A 9,090-nucleotide genomic window follows, 5' to 3' on the forward strand; every position below is an offset into this window, starting at 1 on the left:
TCCTCCGGCTCCTGATGCCTACCGGGCCACTGGCACCTTCCATGTGCCGCCGCCACCTTCACGCCCGATGGTCGTCCCTTACTCGGCCGCTGGAGCCCCTGTCGTCAACCCGTGGCGTACATCTGACAACCGGCCAATATGCTATTTCTGCCATTTTCCGGGCCACGTAGCACGATTCTGCCGCCGTCGCAGCCCCCGTTTACCTGCCAGTGGGGGCGCCTCAAGCTACAGGCCTGCTCGACTTCCGCGTCAGGACCCATCTAGCCTTCCTCCGGACTCATCTTACAGTCGCCTCCCTTTCGATGCACGCCGGTCACCTTCCCCACGTCGCCGATCCATTTCCCCGATGGTTCGCCGACCCAGCCCGGCCCGTGAGGAAAACTAACAGTCGCAGTTCCAGAGGCAAGAACTGCGTTTACGTCGAACATTTCAAGGCCTCATTCTAACCCAGTGAACGAAATTGAACTGTCCGTAGACGGCGTCACCGTACACGCACTTATCGACACCGGAGCCGCCGTTTCTATTATTAGTGAGAAGCTTTGCCGCAATTTGAACAAAGTGACCATTCCCCTTACCTCTCTTTCTCTGCGTACGGCAACCTCGCATCGCATTCAGCCTTCAGCGTCGTGCACAGCCCGGGTTGTCATTCAAAGCGTTATGTATGTTATAGAATTTGTCGTCCTACCTCGTTCCTCACACGACGTTATTCTTGGATGGAATTTCTTATCTGTCAATCAAGCCCTTATCGACTGCTCTCGTGCCGAACTTACGTTATCGGTGCCGTGCTGCGACCATGACGACCATTCTTCTCCTAAAGTTGTTGCCGCCTCTGACATCGATATCGCACCTTTCTCTGCCGCTCTGGTTCCTGTGTCATGTAACTCTGCTGCGAACTCATCTGTTCTGTTTACACCGTCGGCCACTTGTGCGCGCCGCCAGAACTTTCTACTTCCGTTTGCTGTCGTCACTTTTTGCGACGGTTCTGCTGCCCTTTACGTGTGCAATCCGTCCGCCTGCCCATCATCCCTACTCCGCGGCGAGTGCCTGGGTACCGCTGAAGCTTTCGATAGCGTTCTCCCGGCCACCATGTTTGGCGACACGGCATCACTTCCGATTTGTTCCGTCACTAATCCTGCCGCGACTGATGCCCCTGTAGACGTCTTCGCTCGCGCCGTCGACGCAGAACTCACACCTGCGCAGCAAACAGAAACCATCAAACTCCTCCAACGTTTTCGTTCCTCATTTGACATTGACCAACCATCCTTGGGTCGAGCGTCCGCAGTCGTTCACCGTATCGACACCGGTCAGCAAACACCATTGCGCCAGCGTCCCTATCGTGTGTCGGCTGCTGAACGCCGTATCATCGACCAGCACGTTGACGACATGCTGGAGCGTGGCATCATCCAGCCCTCTAACAGTCCCTGGGCATCTCCGGTTGTCCTCGTTAAAAAAAAAGATGGCTCCATTCGGTTCTGCGTCGACTATCGCCGCCTTAACCGAATAACGCGCAAAGATGTCTATCCTCTGCCGCGCATCGACGATGCTTTGGACTGTCTGCAGGGAGCGGAATTCTTTTCGTCGCTCGATTTGCGCTCCGGGTACTGGCAAGTGCCAATGGCAGAGGCCGATCGTCAAAAGACAGCCTTCGTAACGCCTGATGGGCTATATGAATTCACTGTCATGCCGTTCGGCCTCTGCAACGCGCCTGCCACTTTCGAGCGAATGATGGACACCATTCTTCGAGGGCTGAAGTGGAAAACGTGCCTCTGTTATTTAGATGATATTGTGGTTTTTTCCACCGACTTTGGGTCGCACCTCAACCGCCTCGAGCAGGTACTTTCGTGCCTCTCCACTGCAGGACTGCAACTAAATTTGAAGAAATGCCACTTCGGCGCTCGTACACTTACTATTCTCGGCCATGTAGTTTCAAAAGACGGTATCCTTCCGGACCCCACAAAACTTAGCGCCGTATCCGAGTTCCCTAAACCAACCACCATGAAAGAGCTTCGCAGCTTCATCGGCCTGTGCTCCTATTTCCGACGCTTTGTCCGTAACTTTGCCTCTGTCATTGCCCCCTTGACGCAGCTTCTCACCGGCCGTTCTGACCTATCAGCCTGGTCCTCGGCGTGCGACGACGCATTCCAAGAACTACGACGCGTTCTCACCTCGCCTCCAGTACTGCGACACTTCGATCCCTCTGCTCCAACTGAGATCCATACGGACGCTAGTGGTGTCGGGCTCGGCGCTGTTCTTGCACAACGCAAGGATGGCTTCGAAGAGTACGTCGTCGCGTATGCCAGCCGCACCCTTACCAAAGCCGAGGCGAACTACTCAGTTACTGAGAAGGAATGTCTGGCCATCATTTGGGCTATCGGCAAATTTCGTCCTTATGTGTACGGGCGTCCATTTGACATCGTGACCGACCATCATGCCCTATGCTGGTTATCTTCACTAAAAGATCCAACTGGTCGGCTTGCCCGTTGGGCATTGCGCCTACAAGAATACGACATCCGCGTTGTTTATCGCTCAGGCCGAAAGCATTCAGACGCAGACGCTCTATCCCGGTCACCCCTGCCCTCTGGCCCTGTCCACTCGTCTATTTCTACCTGCGGTGCCTTCGCCCTCAACATTTCCGACATGCCATCAGAGCAGCGCAAGGACCCGTGGATCTCTTCGCTTATTGACTTCCTGTCCAGCCAGTCGCCAGCACCGATCTCTCGGACGCTTCGTCGCCAAGTCACGCACTTCATCATTCGGGATAACCTGCTGTACCGCCGCAACTACAATTCCAGCGGCCGTAAGTGGTTGCTTGTTATACCCCGACACCTCCGCTCCGACATCTGCGCCACGTTCCACGACGACCCACAATGCGGCCACGCTGGTGTATTAAAGACATACTCTCGCCTGCAGCTTCGGTACTACTGGCGCGGTATGTACCGCTTCGTTCGCCAGTATGTCCGGTCATGCCACATATGCCAACGACGCAAGACGCCACCTCAACATGCCACCGGCCCCTTGCAACCTTTACCATGCCCCGCGCGCGCGTTCGACCGCGTCGGCATTGACCTATACGGTCCGCTTCCCAATACTCCAAGCGGCAACCGCTGGGTTATTGTTGCTATCGACCACCTCACGCGGTACGCTGAAACTTCAGCCCTAGCATCTGCCACAGCAAAAGACGTCGCCAGTTTTATCCTTCAAAATCTGATTTTACGCCATGGAGCACCTCGAGAATTACTGAGCGACCGCGGTCGCGTTTTCCTCTCTGACGTCCTTTCAGCATTGCTAAAGGAGTGTCGCATCATTCACCGCACTACCACAGCATATCATCCTCAAACTAATGGGATGACCGAACGTTTCAACCGCACCCTTGGTGACATGATGGCCATGTATGCTTCATCTGACCACTCGAATTGGGATCGCATTCTACCTTTCGTCACCTACGCTTACAATACCGCCACGCAAAGCACCACTGGGTTCTCCCCTTTCTTTCTCCTTTACGGACACGAGCCTTCATGCACTATGGACACGATTCTACCCTACCGGCCAGATGCTTCGGAGTGTACGACTGTTTCTAGAGCGGCTGCTTACGCCGAAGAATGTCGCCAGCTCGCTCGTTCGTTCACATCCCAGGACCAGTGGCGCCAAAAGCTTCGCCACGATTCATCCACTACGGCTCCGTGCTTTGCGCCTGGCTCGCTGGTCTGGTTGTGGGTGCCCTCTACTCCTCCAGGCCTTTCCTCCAAGCTGCTCTCCAAGTACCACGGTCCTTATCGGGTACTGAAACAAACATCCGCGGTCAACTACCTCATCGAGCCACTCGAAACGCCGTCCGACCAGCGTCGTCGGGGCCAGGAAATTGTCCACGTCTCCCGGCTCAAGCAGTGCCATGACCCCCCTGTGTTCTCCTGTCCTTAAGTCGCCAGGATGGCTACTCTTTCGGTGGGGAGTGATTGTACTGAAGGCACTGGGCAGTGGGCATGGTGCTGGTGTGCTGGTGCAAGAGAAGACGACGAGAAGTGCTTGCTTCCCCGTTACGATAGCTTGCTTCCCCGTTACGATATAGCGCCGACCTGTTTACGCCTAGTGCTACAACCTATATCTAGTTACCCTTCTGCTAGGCGAACACCCCCATTGCAATATATATATATATATATACACACACACACAGTACGTGACCGGCTACCTCCGCTTTCACACACATACACTTTTTTCCACTTCGACACTCTTAATACTAACGCATTAAAAATCGGTAGTTTTTCGAGGGCGAGGCATTGAAAGCGACAGCAACGTTTATAGCGTTGTCCTGATGCTCCTCGGACAGCGTTCTAACAATACGCGGGGTGGGGGAAGGAGGGACGACATACTGGCGCGAAGCAGCACGCGAGGAAACTGGTGCTGCGCAGCAGAAAACAGCGCCTTAATTGCCAGCTATAACTATAAACGTCTCATAATGCTGGCGTGACGAGGAACGCCGCCCTCGGTGTTGCAGGCGCGCCCCCCTTCAATGGTGCACAAAATGAGACCGAAGGAAAACAGTAAGCGTTTTTAAAGTGTGTACTCGCTGTAGCGCTCAGACCACACTGCAAGCACCACGGTGTAGTGCGACGATGGCTCGTGCTGCAGCTGCGACACCTTCCCAACCCCTCGCGTGAGCCGTGCGCGCGCCGTAGACAGCGTGACAGCACGACAACGGCTACGGCGGCGCTGACGGTGCGAACGCGCCGCGAGCGTTCGCATAATTGATATTGCAATAAAAAGTGAGTTTTGTGCCCCCGCACCCCCCCTCAAAAAAAAAGAACACACACAGCACCATAAGAATGACATTATTTTTAAGAATAGCAAGGTGAGAAACCACATATGGGCGTATATAATGCTTATTAGCGTGTTCAGTATTCCGGTAAACGCAGGCGAACTGGGCGTTTTGCCGGATGGGCTGAGTGAACGGCCCGGCCGCTACAGCCACCTGGTGCAGCAATGTAATCGCAGAGACGTAATCGTGTCACGATTCATCGCGGCCGAATAATTTACACCAGCAGCGAACTAGAATGCAATTTATTTATTTATTTATTTATTTATTTATTTATTTATTTATTTATTTATTTATTTGCTTGTTTAATATTTATTTCAATAGCTTCAAGGCCCCAGCGAGACGTTACAGAAGGGAGTGGAAAAAATGGTTTAGTCAAATACAGCAAAAAGAAAACATTATAAAAACAGCAATAAAAACAAGTTTACGCAACACGCAAGAACACAACAGGTAACCAGGCAGATTATTCAAATACATAGTTTTGCGCGGCGGTTTTAAACAAACAAGTGTCAGAAATATCGGCAACAGAGGTGGGCAGGTGGTTCCAATCGGTGGTCGTCTTCGGTATAAATGAGTAGAAATACGCATTCTTCCGGCAGTATGAAATTCGTAACTTATGGCGATGATCTGTGCGAGGTGATATGAATGATGGCTCAGGAAGAACATCACTTTTTAGTTGGTGATTATGGTAACGCATCTTGTGAAAAAATAGCAATCGGGACAATTTTCTACGAAGGGAAAGACTAGGAAGGTTCAAGGTACTTTTCGTTGCAGTTACGCTAGCAGTGCGAGTGAAGTTAGACGATATAAAACGGGCGCTGCGATTCTTTACAGACTCTAATTGATTAGTAAAGGTTTCTAGGCCCGGGTGCCACACCGAGCTTGCGTATTCTAGTTTAGATCGCACAATTGGGTTTTGTAATGTAGTGGCTTTAATGAAGATGGAGCCATAGAAACGTTAGGGCACATGTAGCCAAACATGCGGTTAGCATTGTTAACAATATGATCGACGTGAAGTTGCCATGAAAGATTATCAGTTATATGAACCCCTAAATATTTATACGTCGTTACTTGTTCAAGTATAGAGCCTGAAATATGGCACACACTAAGATTCACGTTAGCAGACCTGTGTGAAGCACTCATAACTTTACATTTGTTAGTATTCTTTCATGAGCCAAGTGTTACACCAACTAGATACTTTATCTAAGTCACACTGTAGTATGGACGGGTCTGAAACGGAAGAGATTACTCGGTAAATAACGCAGTCATCCGCAAACAGTCTGATTGTGGAGTTAATAGAGTTTGGTAGATCATTTATATTAGGAACAATAATGGCCCCAGCATCGAACCTTGAGGCATGCCTGAGGTAACAGAACATGGTGAAGAATCGGCGTTATTATCAGTGACCTATCGAGTTCTGCTACGCAAAAAAAACTCTCGATCCATGAAAGAATGTTAGAGTCAATGTCCAGTTTGCTGAGCTTTAAACAAAGTAGTTGGTGATTAACAAGATCAAATGCTTTCCGGAAATCTGAGATACGCAATCGATGAACAGTCCCTTGTCTAATGCGTCAAATAAGTCATGGGTGAAGGAGATGAGCTGAGTCTCACATGAAAATGATTTACGGAAACCATGCCGATGAGGAAAACAAAACGACTTGCTTTCAAGAAATTTAACCAAATTAGAATATACGATATGTTCAAACATTTTACATGGGATACTTGTTAACGATATCGGTTGATGCTATAGCAGCTCTGTGTTTGTCTGGTTCCGCTCTGCACCACCAGGTCGCGTCACCTGTGAAGACGCTCACGTTTACGCCTCCAGCCCATCCGGCAAAACGCCCAGACTGCCAGCGTTTACCGGAATACCGGACGCGCTAAACTCTCTAGTAGCTTGCTAACCAGGCGTCTGGGTCGTAGTTATTTATTTTCTTTCAGAGCACGCAGTCACAGGGCGAAGTTGATGTTTGGCATTGGTCCAGGGAGGTTTGGTGAGCAGAGAACTACAGACACACATGAAAATACATTTAGGCCTTCTATATACCACCGTGTCACATACCCGTTCTGTGGGATTGGCCCGCATGCGCAGTTTCCCAAGAATTTGGTAGGTCAAACACAGGAAACAAAAGAAAACAAAGAAACCGTTGAACATCGTGCACTATTTCATTAAGAGGTCTGTGCGTTTTAGGAATACCTGTGAGCCGACATTAAGCTAACAGGTTTTAAGTAGTGATTTGTTGTTTGGTTAGGCAGAAAAGAGGGGTGCTCACCGGCGCTGCACTTTGTTGGTTACGATTCCGAGCTATATAAGACGGAAATTCTGGTAGCAAATAACTAATCGCCCAAGAATGGAACAGCGCAAAAATCAGAAAGTAAACGAAGCTTCGCTTCGTTAACAGAGCAATGAGTGGCAGGAACCAGACAGAAACACTCGCTTTTCTACTTAATTTCCATATTGTCTTCACACGCGCATCCACGCACAGGCGCTTTCGAGCGGAGTAAACTTATAACGGTGTCACACGGTGAATTTTCGATCGCGATTGAGCCCTATCGGGATGGATCGCGATCTAAAGTGCACTGACTGACACCCGTATTACGGTCCGCAATTAAGGGTGCCCTAAATGAAGACGACGGATTAGGAGATACATTGAGAAGCAAGAGATTCTGAAATGAAAGTGATAAGCGACAGCTCAAATGTCCCCAACTTTGTTACACGATTTCAGTCCTGTAAAGCGTGCTTTACTGCAAGATGACATTTTAAGCAGGTGAGCTCACCGCCGACAGCGCTGGGGCTGCAAATGCACGCCAGAGCTTCATGGCCCAATCTTAGCTCAAACATAGTGTCTCGTATCTCTAGATTACATCGGAAGTCTACATTTCACCTCTTCACAACTATGTCAGTCATCCGTGGGAAATACCACTGGTGTACGCAAGTGATGCACCGCATTAAACGTTCACGAGCTAACTGTCCCACTCGATCTTGTCGAGAGGCGTCCAATAACATTGACACTCGAACCAATAACAATAACATTACCCTAAACCCCTTCAGCACCACTAAGTGGGTTTGCCAGTTAACAGATAACATTCTCCACAGCGAGTCGAGTGCCAATAACGCTGTTTAGTTTTCAAGCCTCCACACAGAACGCATTGGACTTTCAGACACCCCGCGCAGGGATACACTGATTCGATTGTCAGAAAAAGCATCGGCATAGTTTCTCAAACTCAAAATTTTCGGAAATGTAGCGAGCAAACACGATACTTTTCCAGCAGAACAAAATATGTAGATATCGAGAGGGTTGAAATAAGGAAAGAAAACGAGAAAAAAACAACTGACTTAGCCGTGATATATGATGACGATTAAAATTATCCTAAATTTTTCGAAGCGCACGGGCACAATAACCAGGTCATAGTAAAAGCAACAAAAAACGAAGGAAATACATCTGTCGGCGTTGGAACGCTGCTCTTTTCTATCGCTCGGTCTGCGTTACAGCGTGGGCGTCGACAGTTCAAAAAGCGCCCGCGAGACCCAACGCAGTTGGGAGGCCTGTGGTCACTAATATGGGTTAGCCGAACTGGTCAAAGCTCATAACAATGCGTCCAGTATCCTTATTCGCACCCTTCCCGCGCGCGTCACTGCACACTGGTCACATTTCGCCGTGCAAAAAGAGTTGGGCCTTGTACAGTAAACGCGAATACGGACAAGGACTGGTGGCGCCACCTCTGTTATGCCCGCAGTACTAATGCGCTCTTTCGAGTGCCCGGGGAGGAGTGGCGCCAGAGCGCTCGAAACACAATTAACAGACTGATCGACGATTTGGCGTCGACATCGTCGTTTGGGTGTTCTTTCGTGCGTCATAAAAATCGTGATGAGAAGGACGCCATTTTTTACATCCAGTTTATAGAACTGTGTGTTCCTTGTAATATCATAAATTGTACTTGCTTTTTATTCCCCTGACAAGAACATCAGTCAGTCGATCAATCAACCAATTCCAACGAAATCGACTAACAGGTCAAAAGCTCCACATTAAACCTCGGTAGGGCTCCGGTGTCATGCAGTGTTGAGAGGAAAGCTTACGAGTTTACTTCTTACGGGAATATTCGTAGTCAAAATGTCCTTCAAGTTTTTTCCTCAAGAATGACGTAATGGGCAAGCTCAGCGGGAACACAACGGCCCGGACGAAAGCGCATTAACTTTTAAAGATTAACACGCACCGAGTGGCTTGACCAAGCAAAGCAGGACATAAATGCTGAGGTCGCCACGAGAAACTTTTGTGCTA

The sequence above is a fragment of the Dermacentor andersoni genome, chromosome 6, assembly GCF_023375885.2.
Source record: "Dermacentor andersoni chromosome 6, qqDerAnde1_hic_scaffold, whole genome shotgun sequence".
NCBI classification, from domain to species: Eukaryota; Metazoa; Arthropoda; class Arachnida; order Ixodida; family Ixodidae; genus Dermacentor; species Dermacentor andersoni.